A 19802-nucleotide genomic window follows, 5' to 3' on the forward strand; every position below is an offset into this window, starting at 1 on the left:
TAAAGATCCCTTAAGACAAGCTGGAAAAGGCAGTGAACACAAGCAGAGACAGAATGGCGGTTGGCTGTCAGTGGCGTTTGCGGTGATGTTTCGATCAATGCAGGCCCTGTCGCTTTGCTCTACAGGCTGCATGAAGCACAATCCACAGGAAGCGCTCTGGTTCACGGGGAAGGACGAGCTTGAGAGGAGCTGAAGTGAAAACAGAGCTGCGAACCTTTTCTACCAGCTTCCCTGGCGAAAGCCCTCCTGTTCGATACTGACTAGGGATTGGTTTCCAGCCACGTGTCTGTAGGCGGAGCTTCAGAAAATCCCACAGCGCACCACAATGATTCGCCTTCACGTCAGGCTCAGCACAACTAATTACAAAAATACAGGATACACCACTGGTGAGCTCTTTGTATAATGATAAGGAGCACTCGCGCCCAGATCAGGTGATGACCCTGTTAGTGAAATTTTGATGAAAGTCACCTGGATCCTGAACAGCCATTTCAATAGACAGAAATGACTGTTGCGGTAAGACGTTCTTTCCAGAAGTTGCTGGGCGTATTATTTCTCAACCCATAATAGGATGACCCTAACAACGCTAACAAGATTTTAAATTGCCTTAATTTGATCATAAAATAAGTCAGTAAATGTTTTAAATTTTTACAAGAAATAATGGCCTGTGGTCTGAAGGAGGGATGTCTGGCATTCCAGAGCGTGTGTTGCTTACTGTAAAAATTACTTCCACATGATCGAAGTCTTAAAGTCTAGCTTAATAGTCATTTTTGGCAAGTGGAAATTCATTTTTTTTGAAGTTCTCATTTCTGGCTCTAAAGTATCATTTTTGTATGTCCCCAAAAAGCAGCCACTCTGCTGACTACTGGGGCTAACGTGGTGCTGGGTAAGAATTCACCACCGAGCTGTGCAATTTTGTAATGTTTCAAACATGATGAAATGCTTCCATTCAGGCCACAGTTGGCACACAAATATTCACTGAGAAAACCTGTAGTTGCTTTGTTAAGGTTCAGGCTTTTCTTTCCCCCACAGGACCAGAGGCAAGAATTGGATACAAGAACCAATTGAATCTATCATGAAATCCTATTGTTTATAGAGACTTACAGATTAAAATCTACAAAAGAACAAAATAATTATTTTGTGTTTTTTTTAAGGAGCATGATATATTTCTTATAATTTTCGGTAAAAATTGACATATATGTCAAAGTATGACTAAATGGCATGTATGAAGGTCACAGATCAGCAAGCTCTGGGCCTTGCTTCTGATGCCTTTTGATATAACATGTGAATGTGTGTGTGTGTGTGTGTGTGTTTGATAGTATAATCTCATGTTATCCATGCTTATGCATAATCTTTTCGTGTATATGGAAACAATATTTTTATTATTGTGCGTGCAATTCTCTTTTAAACTTCATATTAAATCTAAACATAAAGAATAAATGATGAAAACTCTCCCTAATTAATCAAGGATTTTTTAGATATATGAATGTATATAATCCTGTTTAATTTACTAATTTAATAAATTATCTTAATTTATTACTAATTTAATAAATTAGAAATGAAAAGAATGAAAATGTTTGACTTTGAAGTGAGCATCAGTGCACAAAAAGCAGATATTAGGTTAATCTAGAAATCATTATTTTAACAAGTATTGTAGTGCTCTTATGAGGAGAAATTCATTTTTTTCCCATTGTGGATTTAATCTTTGTATATCTTTAACATTATCCCAGAAAAGAGACTATTGCCACAATAGATAATATTCTAGGGCAAAGATAAAAAGCACAGGTGCGCCGGGCAGTGGTGGTGCATGGCTTTAATCCCAGAACTCAGGAGGTAGAAGTAGAAGGGTCTCTGTGAGATCGAAGCCAGCCTGGTCTATAAGAGCTAGTTCCAGGACAGGCTCCAAAGCTACAGAGAAACCCTGTCTCAGAAAACCAAATACACAAACAAAACAAAACACAGATGCATAGTATTTATATTGTATTATGTATATTTGCAGCTTCTATCTTCATCATTAGTGTTAATATTTATCAGTAGAAGAGCCGAGAAAATAGCAGACATACTGCATTGGATGTAGACATTTGATGTAGACATTTACTCTTCGCGTGCACGAAACTCAGCGTGTGAGTTGAGATAATCCATGTAGCTTTCCTGTGAGGAGTGGGTAGGCCATGAAAGGGCACAAAACCTTGTTTGACATTCCCAGCTGCTCTTTACAGATTGTATATGAACTAAGAGGCTTGTCTGTGGGATGACACTGAACATGGAGGCACAGGGACACAAAAGAAACAAGCGCCCTGGACACAGACCTCATCCATTCTTTCCTGGAGTTTTCGGTCTAAGCTCCAAGCTCTATGATTCAAACACATACACTTCCCAAATAGTGAGTCCAATGAACAAGGAAAACCACACACCTTCTGAACTTTTCTAATGTCTGTGTTAGCACGTATGAGTGTATGGTGCTCATATGTTAATGTATGGATTGTGTGGGGGGAGAGCATAGATAGATAAGTGTTTGGGGTGACAAATTGTTCACAATACTCTGCATTACAATGTCATTTAACGTAAATTTTAATGACGTACTTTTAAACTGTGTCACTGGTTAAAATGAAACAATAGCATCGAACCTCAATTTCGCGGTAAAAATAAATTATATTTTTACATATAGCCTTGGTTGTGTTCATAAAATTATGAATTCCTACAGCATTCTGTCTTCAGTGATTGTCTCTTTTATTTATGTCTATTTCTAAAGATTTATTTATTCTTATATTTGATGTGTGTGAGCATTTGCCATATATGTCTCTCCCCCATGTGCAGGCAATGTTCTCAAAGACAGGAAGAGGCCATCCTGCCCCTGGTACTAGAGTTACAGACGGCTGTGAACCACCAAACGGTGATCAGAAAACAAACCCCAGGCTTCTGCAGGAGCAGTCACCGCTCTTAACCATTGGGCCTTCATTTCAGACCCGTGAATCCATTATTTTTATTAATTGGTGTCTACTTGAAGAATTCCAAAGAAGCATAATATAGACGACAGCAACCTCTAACTCAAATGTAAAACTGATGCACAGAATGGAATCCCATTTGCCATAAGTTTTTAAGTCTCTGTGTGTGAGGAATTACCTTGGAGGTAGAGAATCCCAGTGTTTATGAAGTACTATCCGTCTTCTGCGTCAGTCATGGAGAAACTAAATAAATAAGAAACAAATAAGTAGATAATAAATAGGCAAGCAAATAATTATTTGCTTTTCACCCAAGCCTTTATTCTCACTTGACTGTTAATTTCTAGAACACAGAAAATTCCCTCCTTACCAAGATATTTTTTCAAGCATGATATTTTACTAATTATTTGAGAGTTTCACATAATGCACCCCATCACATTCACTTCCCAGTCTTCCCAGGTCCGCCCACCACCTTTCTGATCTTACCCTAAAAAAAAGAAGAAATGAAAAAAAATGCCTATTCCAATTTGTGTTGCCCATATACTCATGGTTACAGTCAAACCCCCAGTGGCTAGCCTGTTAAAGGATAGTGAGTCCTTCCCATCCTCCGCAATCAGCTGTGAAGAGCTACCATTAAGGATCCAAGAGCTCTCTTCAATGGCTTACTGTCTACAATGGTTCTTTTCTTTTTCTTCCTTCCTTCCTTCCTTCCTTCCTTCCTTCCTTCCTTCCTTCCTTTCATCCTTCCTTCCTTTCATTTTCTTTGTCTTTTTCTTTCTTTGTTTGTTTTTTTCTTTTGCAAGATGGAGTGACATGGGGTGGGAGAGAGAGGTTGCCTTCTTTGTCTCATTCTCAACTGTGAGTCTTAATCAATTAATCAATTCCAGTGCCAAAAAAAGCTTCCTTCCATATGGCCTCTGGCGTCACCATGATGGCAGTACAGACCTCGGACATCAACATGGCTCAGCAGCATGCACAGGCCACGGACATCCATATGGACTCCAGTGGCAGCATGAGCCACTGACATAAACACGGCCTCCAGAGATAGCACACGCCACAGACATCCACGTGGATCTCTGGCATCAGCTCTCTCTAGGCAGCGGCATAGACCACAGACACCAGTGTGCACCCCTGCTGCATTATGGGTCACAAATACCACTATAACCTGAGGCGAGGGTGGAAGGGGCAGGTGGCCACAAAGACCCTTGAAGGTCTTTAAAGTCTGAATCCAGAAAATGAACCATTCTCTATCCCAGACATCCTGTCATTGCTTGGGGCCAAGAAGATCCTGTGGCTGGGCAGAGTGAGTTCCAGGCTACTACTGCATACCACCTTGTCCGCTTTTCTCAGCAACAATTTGCACCACCCCAAACCCCACAGCCTTCTCCCATACCTACCACAGTTGTGGCATCTCAAGTTCTGCTTCTCCCTGTAGTACACACTGCTCTATTCCTCCATATTTCCTACCCCCCTCCATTGCATCTCTGTTCACTGAAGTGGCATTACAAGCTGCAGTATGGCACACAGTATCCTCTTTTGCCCAGATAGCTTTATGTGTTGTCTTACTTAAGGTTTCTGGTATTGGGAAGAGGCATCATGACTATGGCATCTCTTATAAAGGAAAAGATTTAATTGGGACGGGCTTACGGTTCAGAGGTTTAGTCTGTTGTCATCATGGTGGGAAGCATAGCAGTATTCAGGCAGACATGGTGCTGGAGGGTAGCTGAGAGTTCTACATCTGGATTCAAAGGCAGCAGGAAGAGATGGTCACACTAGGCATGGTTTGAGATCTGAGACCTAAAGCCCATCCCCAGTTACACACTTTCTCCAACAAGACCACAGGTATTCCAGTAATGTTACACTCCCTAATGGTGCCATTTCCTGTGGGCCTGTGAGGGCCATTTTCATTCAAATCATCACACATACAAATTCACATTGCAAGGAGTCATTGGTCTGGTTTCTGAAGCACCATAAATACTGGACCATTTCTGAGGTTTGTCTTAGATGTCCCACTGTTGCCCAGAGTCAGGGTGGTCTTGTGGCTAGGTAGGGAGTCCAGGGGTAGGACTCAAGAGCTCCCAGAGGTAGCACACTTCCCCACCCAGGGTCCAAGGCCAACCAGTAATGACGTGGTTCAGAGGGAGCTCCAGGATGTCATCACACACTTCCCTGTCCTTGGTATAGGCAGTCCAGCGGCTCACCAGCTGGCAGCACCAGGACCCCACTATCTTCATCTCCCAGCTGGAGGAGCAGCAACAGTGACTCCATGCCGCGGCTGGCCTATGGGCTGAGGGCCAGCCCTGCTCAGTAATACCATGTTTGTTGTCTGCTGCTGCTATTACTTTAGGTGTGTAAAGATGGGCTACCTTTGTTTATGCTGTATTTGTCGAAAGATGTATTTGTTTCATCTTGCCTGACTAGGGCACCTGATTGGTCTAATAAAGAGCTGAAAGGTCAGTAGCTAAGCAGAGAAGGATAGACAAGGCTGGCAGGCAGAGAATGAATAGGAGGAGAAATTAGGCTCATGAGGAGGAGGAGAGAATGAGGGAGAAAGAGAGGGACATGGGCAGGGCAAGAAGTCAAGCAGTGGACAGCTAGCAGACAGGAAAGTAAGATATAAAGAATGAAGAAATGTAAAAAGTCCTGCCACAAAAAGTAGGTATGAGAAACAGGTTAATTTAAGTCAAAAGAGCTAGCCAGAATGAGCTAAGCTAGGCCTCGCATTCCTATTAAGAAGTTTCCGTATCATGATTTGGGGGCTTGTTGGTGACTCAAAAAAGATTCCATTATGATCGTTATTTTACATTCACATTAAGATTTTATTTTAAGGAAAAGATGTCAATTCATAAGTGTTTTTTTCTCTTCTTTTACTAAATGAAAAAGAAATCAGATAACTACCCTGTTTTTGCGATGCTCTCTTCCTAGCAGTGTTCTTGAACCAGGTATCCCCATTTCTCAGACTGGGCCTTATTTTTAAAAATGTTTCAACCTACACCAAACAGTCACTGTGTAGTCCTCTAAGTGAGCGGGTTTATGACTTAGAGCAAGAGCTTTCTTCACCTATTGGGAACAGATATCTGGAGTTAAAATATGATATTGTAGCAGCTTTCATCATTTATGAAAGACACTGAGTACAGTTTGGGACACAGACACTTTGATATATAAAGAACAAAATTATGTTCTAGATATTAATATATCTGAATATAAAAATTAACTAGGATTCAGAAAATATTTTTGAAAGAACGGTCATAAAATATTAGTGAGAGAAAAAAATGGCTACAATTCAAATATCTCAGAAGTCCTGGTGAACGCAGGAGTTGTGATGCAGGAAAATCTTGCTGAAGACCGCATGCCCTACGTGCTGCCAGCCGAGCAAAGAACAGCAGCATCTGTGTGGGAACCCTGTGCCATGAGCTTTGCTGAGGAGCAGGAACATCAGAATCCCGAAAGGGAAAGGAAATATTAAACCATAGACCATTGTGTCTACACAATGCCAGGCATTTCCACACATTGATTCTGATGGTAAGCTGGTATCTTCCAGAGTAATCTCTGGCATTTTTTTCTTAAGAGAAATTTGTTCACGACAGAAAACAATCTCTCCATTGAGTGTGAACTGACAGAAATAAATATAAAAATAAATGAAACACCTATAGAAAAATGAATACTAGACATGTCCTCTTTTTTGTGAATGTATATGTGTGTATATGTGTGTGTGTGTGTGTGCATGTGGCACACATGCATGGATGTGAGCACTCTTGCACATATGTGTGCATGTGTATGCATGTGTGTATGTGTGCCACAGAACATATGTGGAGATCAGAGCACAACCTTCAGCAGTCATTCTCTCCTTCCACCCTGCACCATGTGGGGTCAGGCTTGGCAGCCAACATCCTTACTCTCCACGTCACCTCACAATCCATTTAGTTGTATATTAATAGCTCAAACTGATAACTTTGCAGTTAGTCAGGCAACAATGGGAAATTCGCTAGAGGAACATTTGTAAAATATCAGTACCCAAGAGTGAGGAAACTAGAATTAGACATTAAATAGCGTAAATGGAAACCATACTCCTAACACTAAGAGAAAGAAACTGCACATGAAGAAATACAATCCAATAATTTCATTTCTCTTAAGTGCATGAATAACCAAATGATCCTACCAGAAATCAGAAGAGCAAGCAATTCTATGCAGGGCTGAGGTTATTAACAAGGACCTGAGGTAAATAAAGCCTATTCGATGCTGTTGCTATTCTGCCTCCTCATGCCTTGGGTCACAGAGATGTCTGATATGTTATAAATGATTGAGCTATAATTTAGGAACTCTGGGGTCTTGTTTTTTCTTTAAAGTGTGATTTACATTACACTAAAGAAGACTAAAATACTAGATTCAAAAATAACTCTTGAACTTTATGAAGGCCTCTCGTTGCTCGATGCACTAATATTTTGTTTCCTTCTAAATTACAAGTAAGAGAAGGTTTTTTGTTTCTTGCAGGTTTTCATCTCAAATTGCCTAATCTTACTGAAGAAGAAAACAATATATTCTGCTCACAAATGAGGTTTTCTATAACTAACAGGCCTGCACAGAGAGATTTAGAGCTAATGCTAGGGCCGTTGCAGTTGGATTTCATTTAGAGATAAATTGAATTACTGGCATGTTGCATTCCAATGCTGTTGCTATAATTTTGCATAACTCCCGAGTCTCGTGTCAAACTTTGGGGGTGAAAATTTATACTTTTTGGGGCAGTCTGTACTTCATAACGGAAGATGCAAATTCCTTTCTTAATCATTTTTTTTCTTTCGGTTCTGCCCTCGTTCTGCTTATCCTGGGACAGGTAAGGGATTGTTTTCATGATTAATGCCATTTTCCAGAACCCACAAGGATACAAATGTGCTTGCTGTCTCCAAGCTGTGCCTTGAGGCTGCCTGATCTCCATGTGTTCTGTTTGGCTTGAAGTGAGTTTGTTTTTCGATGTGGAGCCCATTGTCCCATTTCTAGCAGGGATCTTGTTCACTGTCATTTTAAGTTTCTACAGCAGGAGCCCTCCAGCTGGGCTTCTTTCTTAGACTTATGCTGAGCACTCTTTTAATTGAGCACACTCATTCCTTTAGTTTTAAACTTCATGCACAAAATCAAACAAAACAAAACAATGCTAGGTTTCTGGGTTTTTTTGTTTGTTTGTTTGTTTTGTTTTGTTTTGTTTTTGTTTTTTTCTGCTGCCTTAGTTCAACGCAGAGCCTTGTGCTGGGCCCTGCCACAGAAGACACCAACAGGATAAAATTAGAACTGTGGGCAAACGCTGCGACTCAAATTAACCATTTTCCCCTAATGCTTATCTCAAACGTTTGACTGATGTACCACTGTTAGTCAAGTCTCATATCAATGTGTTCACATTAACAATGAAAGACGAGTTCTTCAAAGTGGACTGTTCACAAACTGGAATGTTTATGTTTCCTTCTGAACCAGTAGGTGAAACACATCATGAAAATTAGAAACCTTTCCACTTTTCAGTCTAGTTATGACATATATTTAAATTTTTATAATTATATAATACTGCTTGAGGATTCTGACAGTTATGGTGAGATAGCATATATATATATGTATATGTATGCATGCATATATGTATCTATCTATGTATCTATTTATCATGTGTTGTCATAGGCCACAACGTTGGACTGCTGTCTGTTGGGAGTCACCTTTTCAGGGTGACCTTTACTGTAATCCTTGGCCACGGCAGGTTCGTGTGTTCCAGTGTAGGGACATGAGGATTAGAAATGTTAGGTAGGAAGAACAGAGATAACAAAGAATCACAGAGACATGGGATAGTTTTGGGTGGGAAACTCAATGAGTTCTGAATGCTGAATCCTTCTGACTTCTGACATCTGAGTTCTGAGTCCATCCGTGTTTAATTTTTCATACATTTTTATACTCCAATACAAAAAGGGGGAAGGCAAAAGAATGCTTTAACATGATACGAAGAACAACTAGAACAGTCCCTTGCCCCAATACTTGAGAAATTAAGTCATTAACTCTTGAGAAAAGCATTCTGCAGTGAACCCACCCTAGACCAAGTATCCTGAAGTCAGTTACTCCCTAGGTTAATCTCCTATATCAAAAGATGGAATGGAAGTACACTTGAATTCTCTGATCTTTGGTCAGGGTGGAGAAGATGCACCTCTGTGGTCCAACTTAATGTTCAAAATACCAACTAACCACACTCTAGGTCAGGGTGTGTAGCCACAGTTGTTTTCAACAACTTTTAGCAACCTAAAACTCTCTGACTTTCAGACAAGGCACAATAGGTTCACATTTTTGCACCTCAACAGTGTGTGTGTATATATGTATGTATGTATGTATGTAGACAGACAGAAAGAGGAGGAAACACACACACACACACACAGAGAGAGAGAGAGAGAGAGAGAGAGAGAGAGAGAGAGAGAGAGAGAGAGTAGTTGCTACCAAGAACACATGAGGATTCATCCAGAGACAGATAGACTCACATTTTCATGGAGGAGATATTTGAATGTAAAAATTCTTCTGCAAAATTAAAGACTCTTTTACCATTGTCCTGGAAACAAAACCCTGAAAGAACTAAGGGAATCTTTACTCATAAATTTCGAAACCACTGGAGTTCTAGTAAGAATAAATGCAGCAACCCTTTAAAATTATTCTAAGTAACTTAAGAAAGGCAATCTAAGGGAGATGGAGTCTTTTCTGGGCTATGAGAAGCTGTTTGTGGATGACAATGGCCACTGGCTTGAATTGCTTGCTGGGCAGAGCCCCTTTGAGGCCGTTTCCCTGTCTAATGTCTCACTAATTTCCTTTCCAAGAAAGGGCACTGAGGAACTGGTCACATTCACTCTTGCTTTCTGTGTATTCAGAGTATCTCATTGCTAAAAGGGATTTGATGAAAACCAGAGTGATAACCCTTCCTATGTATATATTACTGTTTTCTTATCCACACAGATGTCGAAAGTTTTGTTTCAGGCATTTCTGGCTAAGTCTCTTTAAAGATAAATCCCTTTAAAGCCAGGGAAATGAAGAAATTCAAACTTTGTTTTGGAAATTAGATTAGGAAGGGAGAAACAACAAGAACCTCATTTACTATTTGTCTTAATAACCAGCATGAAGCGTGAGCACACGTCCCTTTGAAGTAGACTGTGGACAGTGACATTAAACATTTTACGGTGCAGGCCGTGTAAGCACACATTGACCTCATCCCTCGGCTGTGTTCATAGCTATGTCTACATACATCCAAAACACTTGTTTGATTTGTTTCACTCTTGTGCTGTTTTAAACAACTCCATTGTTTTGGGGCTGTGTTTGTAAGCCAGTGCCATAGTGAATGTCAACAGCCCTTTGGCAGAGGCTAAAGCGTTGGTAACATCTACTAGCAGATGCTATTTTAACAGAGACTTTTGATCACATCTACCCTTTGTAGTGATCTACTGCACGGAATGAAGGGATTCATCCTGCCTAGGCGCCTTTCTCTAACTGATAGAGCCAAGCAGTCCAGGGAAGGACCTGGGATTTTCCATGAGTTTTGCAACGATTTCTCTATGTTCTCTATATTGCTAGATGAATGCTCCAAACTTTGACACAATATCTTTAGATTAAATAATGTAATAAATGTAAGGACACTCTCCTAAATGAAAAACTTACTTATGGAACCTAGGTGTTTTGAAAGAACTAGTATGAGCACATAGAAATAAATTAGTGAACAAAACATGTAATGCTGTATTCTGAAGTGCCTGGTGTAAATCTCATCAAACCAACTGTGGTCACTAATAATTACCAGATTTTTTTAAAGTGGTTGATAGCAGGTTTTTTAATTAAATAACCTTTTTTTCATTTATTTTACATGCCAACATGTTTCCCCTCCCACCTCTCCTTCCATTATCCCCCCACCTTTCCCATCTACCCTCTCCCCATCCATTCTTCCTCTATCTCCATTCAGAAAGGCACAGGCCTCCCATGAGCTTGCACAAAGCATGTCTTATCAAGAAGGCAGTATCAAGCTTTTCCTGTTACTTTGAGAAAGGGCCAGGTATTCCAACTTGGGGAACAGGATACCAAAAGCTAGCTAGCTAAGTGCCAGTGAGAGGTCCTGTTCTTCCTGGGAGAATACTAACTAAGAGACCAAGCTACAGAATTTTTGCACACATGCAGATGGCCCATGCAGGCTCCCTGACTGTTTGTCCAGTGTCCGTGAGCTTCTGCAAGCTCAGGTCAGTTGTCTCTGTGGGTTCCCCATCATGACCCTGGATGGTAAATCCAGCCTCCCTTTCTTTTTCAAGACTCTCAGAGCTCAGGGCAGTGATTGTGAATCTCTGTCTCTGCTTCCATCAGTTACAGGATAGAGTATCTCTGATGACAATTAGGGAAGTCACCAATCTGCTTAAAGTAGATGACCAGTTCTGGCACCCTCTCCACCACTGCTAGGAGTCTTAGCTAGGGTCAACTTTGAGGGTTCTTGGGGGTTTCCCCGGCACCAAGCTTCTCCCCAACCTCGAAATGCACCCCCCATCCAGATGTCTCTTTGCTACTCTCCCCATCCATCCTGCCTCCAACCTGCCTCCTGTACCCAGCATACCCAACCTGCTCCCTCTAGCTCCCATCCCTCCATCCCCCAACCCCTGCCCCCAGTTTACCCAGGAGATCTTTTCTACTTCCCTTTCCTAGGAAAATCCATGCATCCCTCTCTGGGCCGTCCTTGTTAGCCAGCCTCTCTGGGACTGTGGATTGTAGGTTGGTTATCCTGAACTTTAGTCCTAAAAACCACCTACGAATGAGTACATACCATGCTTGTCTTTCTGGGTCTGGGTTGCCTCACTGACAATTATTTTTTTCTCCCTCCATCCATTTTCCATTTGCCTGCAAATTTCAGGAGGTCCTCACTTTTTTTTAACAACTGAGTAGTGCTCCATTGTGTAACTGTACCAATTTCCTTATCCATTCTTCAGTCGAGGGGCATCTAGCTTCTTTCCAGGTTGTGGCTATTACAAATAATGCTGCTCCGAACATAGTTGAGCAAATGTCCTTGTAGTATGATTGAGCATCTTTTGGGTATATACCCGAGTGGTATTGCTGGGTCTTGATATAGGTTGATTTCCAATTTCCTAAGAAACCGCCATACCAATTTCCAAAGTGGCTGAACAAATTTTCACTCCCACCAGCAGTGGAAGAATGTTCCCCTTACTATACATCCTCTCCAACACAAATTGTCATCAATGTTTTTGATCTTAGACATTCTGACTGGTAAAGATGGTATCTCAGAGTCATATTGATTTGCATTTTCCCTTAACTAACAGTGCGGAACAATTCTTTAAGTGTCCTTTAGCCATTTAAGATTCTTCTGTTGAGAATTCTCTGTTTAGATCTGTATTCTATTTTTAAATTGGATTATTTGGTGTTTTGAAATTTAGTTTCTTGAGTTCTTTATATATTTTGGAGATCAGCCCTCTGTCAGAAGTGGGGTTGGTGAATATTTTCCTATTCTGTAGGCTGCCTTTTTGCCTTATTGACAGTATCCTTTGGCTTACAAAAGCTTTTTAGTCTCAGTAGATCGCATTTATTAATTGTTGATCTCAGTGTCTATACCAATGGTATTATATTCAGGAAGTAGTCTCCTGTTCCAATGAGTTCAAGGGTACTTTCCACTTTCTCTTTATCAGGTTGAGTGCAACTGAATTTATGTTGTGGTCTTTAATCCACTTGGACTTGAGTTTTGTGTATGGCAATAGATATGGACCTATTTGCATTTTTCTACATATCAATTTCCAGTTATGCCAGCATCATTTGTTGGAGATACTTTCTTTTTATTCATTGTATAATTTTGGCTTCTTTATTAAAAATCCGGTGTTCACAGGTGTGTAGGTTTATATTAGCATCTTCAGTTTGATTCCACTGGTCAATGTGTCTTTTTTAAATGCCAATACCAAGCTGGTTTTTATTACGATATCTCTATAGCAGAGCTAGAAGCAGAGATGCTGATGTCTTGAGTAGTTCCTGTATTGTACAGAATTAGTTTAGCTCCCTTGGGTCTTTTGTTTTTCCATTTGAAGTTGAGCATGATTCTTTTGAGGTTTGTGTAAAACTGTATTGGAATTTTGATGGGGATTGCATTGAACCTGTAGATTGCTTTTGGTGAGATTGCTATTTTTACTATGTTAATCCTACCTATTCATGAGCATGGGCATCTTTCCATTTTCTGATATCTTCTTCAGATTCATTCTTTACATTCTTAAAGTTCTTATCATACATGCTTTTCACTAGTTTAGTTAGACTTACCTGAAGATAATTTATATTATTTGTGACTATTGTAAAGAATGTTATTTCTGATTTTTTTCTCAACCCACTTATGATTTGGATATAGAAGGCCTACTGATTCTTTAAAATTAATCTTATAACCTGTGACAAAACTTCAGGTGTTGAAGTTTTCTGGTAGAATTTTTGGGGTTTCTTATGTATACATACATATCATCTGCTAATAGCAAAAATTTAACTTCTTCCTTTCAAATTTGTATCCCATTGATTTCCTTTTGTTGTCTTATTGCTCTAGCTAGAACTTGAAGTACTTTATTGAATAGACATGGAAAAAGTGGACTGCCTTGTCTTATTCCTGATTTAGTGGAATTGCCTTGAGTTTTTCTCCATTAATTTGATGTTAGTTTGCTGTTTAGATGTTTCTTGTATCCCTAATCTCTCCAAGACCACTACAGGAAATAATGTTGAATTTTGTCAAGGGCTTTTCAGAATTTGATGAGATGATCATGTTTTTTTTTTTTCTTTCAGTTTGTCTATATAGTGGATTACATTGACAGATTTTCTTATGTTGAATTAATCCTGCATCTCTGGGATGAAGCCTAGTTTTTCATGGTGGATAATTTTTTTATGTGTTCTTGAATTCAGTTTGCCATTCAGCATTTTTTTCAATAATGTTCATGACGGTTATATTCTCTTCTGTGTTGCATCTTTGTGTGGCTTGAGTGTCAGGGTAGCTGTAGCCTCATGTAAAAAATTTAGTTATGTTCCTTCTGTTTCTACTGTGTGGAACAAGATGAGGAGTACAAATATTAGCTCTTCTTTGAAACTGTGGTAGAAATCTGTGCTAAAACCATCTGATGCAGGGTTTTTTTTTTTTGATGAAAAACTTTTAATGACTGCTTCTATTTCCTTGGGAGTAATGGGTCTATTTATGTTGTTCATCTGGTCTTGACTTAACTTTTGTATGTAGTACAAATCCAGAAAACTGTTTATTTCTTTTAGATTTTTTAAATTTGTGGAGTATAGATTTTTGAAGTATGACCTGATGATTCTCTGTAGTTCTTCGCTGTCTATTGGTATGTCTCCTTTTTCTTTTCTGATTTTGTTAACTCTCCCTTTTGGTTAATTTGGATAAGGATTAGTCAATCTTATTGATTTTCTCAAAGAAACAACTCTTTTTTCATTGATTCTCTGTATTGTTATTTTTGTTTCTATATTATTGATTTTGGCCCCGAGTTTGGTTATTTCCTGCTATTTTTTTCTCCTGGGTAAGTTTTCTTCTTTGTATTCTAGAACTTTCAGATGTGCTGTCAAGTTGCTAGTGTGAGATTTCTCCATATTTTTTATGCAGAGACTTTGTGCTATGAACTTTCCTCTTTGCACTGTTTTCATTGTGTTCCATAAGTTTGGTTATAAAATATAGAAAATTTTAAGTTCTTTATTTATTTCTTCATTGACCCAGTAGCAAATAATACTTGAATTGTCAGTGTTCATGAGGTTGTAGAATTTTTGTAGTGTGTGCTGTTGTTGAATTCAAACTTTAACCTTTGGTGATCCAATAATATACAGGGGTTTATTCCATTTTTTTTGTATCTGTTGAGATTTGCTTTGTGGTTGAGTATGTGGTCAGTTTTAAAGAAGGCTTCATGAGGTGTTGAGAGAAAGGTGTATTCTTTTGTGTTTGTATTGACTATTCGATAGATATTTGTTAAGTTCAATTGAGTCATAACATCTCTTAGTTTCCTTATTTCTGATATAATTTTCTGTCTGGCAGACCTGTCCATTGTTGAGAATAGGGTGCCAAAGTTTCCCACTATTAGTATGTGGTGTTTGATGTCTGATTTAAACTTTAGTAATTTTTTTAATGAGGGTGCTCTTGTATTTGGAGCATAAAGTTTCATAACTTAAAGGATTTTTCCTGTGATGAATATGATTTGTTCTGCTCTATTTCTTTTAATTAATTTTAGTTTAATGTCTATTTTGCTGGATATTAGGATAGTTGCATCAGCTTGTTTCTAAGGTCCATTTGATTGGAAAATCCTTTCCTAACCCTTTACTCTGAGGGTACTGTCTGTCTTTGAAGTTGAGGTGTGTTTACTGTATGCTAGAAGAATGGATCCTGCTTTTATATCCATTCTGTTAGCCTGTGTCTTTCTGTAGGTGAATTTAATTCATTGATATTAGAGATATTAGTGACCCATGACTGTTAGTTTCTGTGTTTTTTGTTTGTTTGTTTGTTTGTTTTTTGATTTAATGGTGGTAGTGTGTGCTTTGGGATTTACTGGTATGGGATTATCTATTGCCTATGATTTTGTCAGTGCAGCGAGCTTTCTTGGGTTGGAGTTGTCCTTCTATTTCTTTCTGTCGTCCTTGATTTATGGACAGGTAATATTTATATCTGGCTTTGTCACGTTTTTTTCCATATAAATTAATTGAAAATGTTGCTGGATACACTAGTCTGGACTGGCATCCATGGTCTCTTAGAGTCCACAAAATGTCTGTCTATGACTTTTTGGATTCCATAGTCTCCATTGAGAAGTCAGGTATAATTCTGATAGGTCTACTTTTATTTGTTTCTTGACCTTTTTACTTTGTATCTTTTAGTATTCTTCTTTTTATTATGTATGTTTAATATCTTTGTCATTATGTGGTGAATGGATCTTTTTTTTGGTTGAGTTTAGTTGGTGTTCTGTAAGCTTTCTGTAGCATCATAGGCATGCCTTTCTTTAGGTTGGGAAAATTTTCTTCTGTGATTTTGTTGAATATATTTTTTGTGCCTTTGAGCTGGAGTTCTTCTCCTTCTTCTATCCCTATTATTCTTAGGATTGATCTTTCCATGATGTCCCAGATTCCGTGGATGCTTTGTGTTAAGAACATTTTGGATTTAGCATGTCCTTTGACTGATGAGTCTATTTCCTATATTGTATCTTCAACACCCGAGATTCTCTCTTTCATCTCTTGTATTCTGCTTTCCATTTCTTGGATTTAGCAATTGCACAATTTCCTTAGTTTGTATTTTCTTTATTGCCTCTATTTCAATTTTCAAATACTGAACTATCTCTTTCACTTATTTGATTGTTTTTCTTCACTTTTTTGGCTGTGTTTCCAGGATTTATTGATTTCTTCCAATTTTTGTTTATCTTTTTCTTGATTTCTTTAAGGGAATCTCTCTTTTTTAAGGGCCTCTATCATCTTTATAAAGCTATTTTTGAAATCATTGTCTTCTGCTTCATCTCTGTTGGGATGTTCAGGTCTTCCTGTTAGAGAACTGATGCGTGAGAATTGTCTGTATTCTGTCAATCATATTTTAATAAAACGCTGATTGGCCAGGCAGGCAGTATAGGCGGGAAAACCAGACAGGAAGTAGAGGTGATGCAATGAGAACAGGAGAATTCTGGGAAGCAGGGAGGTTCCTCTGCCACTCCTGCACAGACCACCGAAGAGGCAACATGTAAGCTGACAGCTGAAAAAGGTACTGAGCCCGTGTGGCTAACATAGATCAGAATAATGGGTTAAGATAAGTCATAAGAACTAATAAGTAGCCTGACCAAATGGACCAATCAGTTTATAACCTTATGGAGTCCTGTGTGTGATTTTCTTTGGGGCCTGCATGCTGTGGGGTACTGGGCGGGACAGATTCCCCAACAAGCCGGCCCTTATGTTACAGAGAACCACTAGGTTCTGATGGTGCCATGTTCCTCTTGATGTTGTTGAATGCATTCTTACACTTCTGTCTCTTCTTCTAATTGGTGCAGGTAGTGCTTGTGTCTCTAGGGGCTTCAGGTATTGTGTGGGATATTTGGTCAGAGGGAGGGTGAAGGGTTTAATGGGTTTGGGTGGTGGAGTTGTTCTTGTAGGTCACAGTGCCCAGTGGGTGGGGATGGTGGTAGAGCAGCCTGCCAGCAGAATGCTTACCTGCTAGCTGCCTGCTAGAGCTGAGATGAGAGGGGGAAGGGCACAGAAAATACTCTGGGGCTTAGAGCCTAAGGATTGGGAACGTCTAGCTGGGAGACCAGACACTTACCCCATATTGTTGCAGGCAATGCTGGTATCTCGAGGGACTACTGATCTTGTGAGGGATATTTGTCCAGGGGGAGGTTGAAGGGTTCAGTGCGTTTGGGCAGCAGAGTGGATTTTGTAGGTTACAGTTCCCAATGAATGGGGACAATGGAACTGACAGCCAGCAGGACTCTTACCTGCTTGCTGGCTGTGGGAACTCTAATAACCAGACTTTCAAAGATGATAAAGTACATATAATTTTGTAAAAGATGATCCAATAGTAATGTTTACACAGTTTAGATCAGTAGTGCTCTACATAATCAAATTTTTTGACTGAAGACACATATAGCTACATATTCAAAGAAGTAGTACATATACCTCATGTAACTCAGTGATTAGGGGTGCTTTGATTGGTTTGGTGATGTCTGTGAAGCTGTGAGGCAAGAATATTGTATGAAGTTCCTCTGATGTGTCTTATCATCAGGGCTCACCTTCCCTTGGAGCATTCTAATAACCCATTCTCTGCCCTTTCTTACTTCAAACTGGATATTAACTCTTAGTATATGCCTGGTTCCATACTACACTCCACAAGCAAGAAGCTGCCAGGCTCTGCCAGTGACAAGTCAGATTGAATTCTATTTCTGCTCATGGTCTGTCCGTTGGTGGTATGGTAGTCTATGTTTGAGATTATTATAGTTAATTAAAGTAACTGAAGTACACTTAATGAAATCCATGAAGTATTTTTATACTCAACTATGTGTTAGGAGCATGAATAATAAAGTCCCAGAGATAGATACTGAGATTTAGGTTGACAGTCAGAAAGCAAAGCAGACAAACCACTAACGTGTTCTTCCCTCACCAAAGTTCAGACAAACAAAAGGGTGATCCTGTTCTCAGTGTGATGGTAGACTGCAATGCTCTCCACCAAACCTCAGACTGCGGGAGCTCTTGTTTCCTCATGCCTTATACACCTCACTCCGTTCAACCATATTCCCCCTGTCTCCACCTCCCTAGTATTGGAAGTAAAGGTGTGTGACTCCAAAGTGCTGAAATCACCTTTATGTGAGCTCTGTTTCTCTTTTAGATAGATTCAATCACCTGTAGTCTAGGGTACCCTTGAACTAACAGAGATCCCTCGGTCTCCCAAGTCCTAGGATGAAAGGTGTGTGCCACCACTCCCTGGCTTCTCGTGACTTAGCTGTGCACTCTGCTCTCCAGGCAAGCTTTATTTATTAAAACACAAATAAAATGTTAGTATAGGACACTTTTGTGAACACTTCTCCTACGGAAGAGGATAACCCTCATCATCTCCCATTTTGACTCAGGTTTTCTGAGTTGGAATTCAGAATTGATGTTGTTCTGAGTGATGTAGCAATGTTATATAAGAATTATGAAATAGATAATGCGACATGAGAATTCCCTTAGTCATCCAATTAGACGTTGCAATGACACACATTAAGGGTAGATCATTTTCTGTTTGTGATTCATGCTATGTAAACTTACCAGAATAAATTATCTATTACTCCATAGATCTTTTCCCTGGCATTCAATATACCTTGTTTTATGTATTTCAGTTATTTTATTACAATATATGAGTCTAAATACATAGACGTACCAACAAAAGTAACCTATAGAAATCAAAACAATTCTGACAATAACAGTCTTAATCTATATCAATTCAATATACTCAGCTTGAGTTATGAAAGAGCAATAATGGGTCATGAGCACGCTTTGAGGAAGGATGATAGTGAGGTGAGAACTCTTATGGAAGAGCGGGATTTGGTAAAAGTAAGAACATTCTAATAAAAGGTGTAAAAACCATAACATTTGCTTGTGAGACAATGTATTTTGGAAATCTGAGCCTGTGACATGTAAGCCTAAACTGGGGGAGACCATAAGAAGGATGAGGGGAGGTTAGCAGGTTGTGTCGTCAAATTCCAACTTAGTCTTGTCAATTTTATTTCAGTGCTGAGTGTTTCCAAGAGAAATCAGAACAAACTTAAAGCATCTCCGATAAATGTGGGCACTCCAGACCAAACGCTAATAATAGTCTCTTGATGAGTGTGCAAGCTGATGAGTGTGCAAGCTGATGAGTGTGCATGCTACCAAAAATGCAGGCATTTCCTGGGGCCTACACTATGGCAGTAGTCAAAGAGAAACAACAAGTCAACAATTAAAGTCAATGAGGCATAAAGTAGACTGGGAGTGTGATAGGAGTTTGAAAATGAAGGAATTGAAGTGGTATTGACTTTTACTTCTGCCTTGAATGATCAATGGCTATGTTGTCCAGAATGCTGAAATAATGGTCAGGGCTCTTACCTAGAAATAACGCCAACATTCCAGTTACATGTATGTCCAAGCTTAATTCTTGAGCCTGTGAAATGGGAGCCACATGTCATATAAAACCATCTTGGTGGCATGCCTCTTATAAGGATGTTAAGACATAAAGAAAACAGCAATGCACTTTCTGAGCACACAGGCTATTTTTTTCTGTCCTGTGTGAATGCAGCTGTCTTGTTTCTGCTGGTTAAAGTCTGCTTTGCAGGTTAAAAGGGCATCTAGGGCTCCATTGTGTTGTTGGAACTCAAAAGGCAGAAACGC

Source organism: Myodes glareolus, chromosome 20 (genome assembly GCF_982192425.1).
Source record: "Myodes glareolus chromosome 20, mMyoGla1.1, whole genome shotgun sequence".
NCBI classification, from domain to species: Eukaryota; Metazoa; Chordata; class Mammalia; order Rodentia; family Cricetidae; genus Myodes; species Myodes glareolus.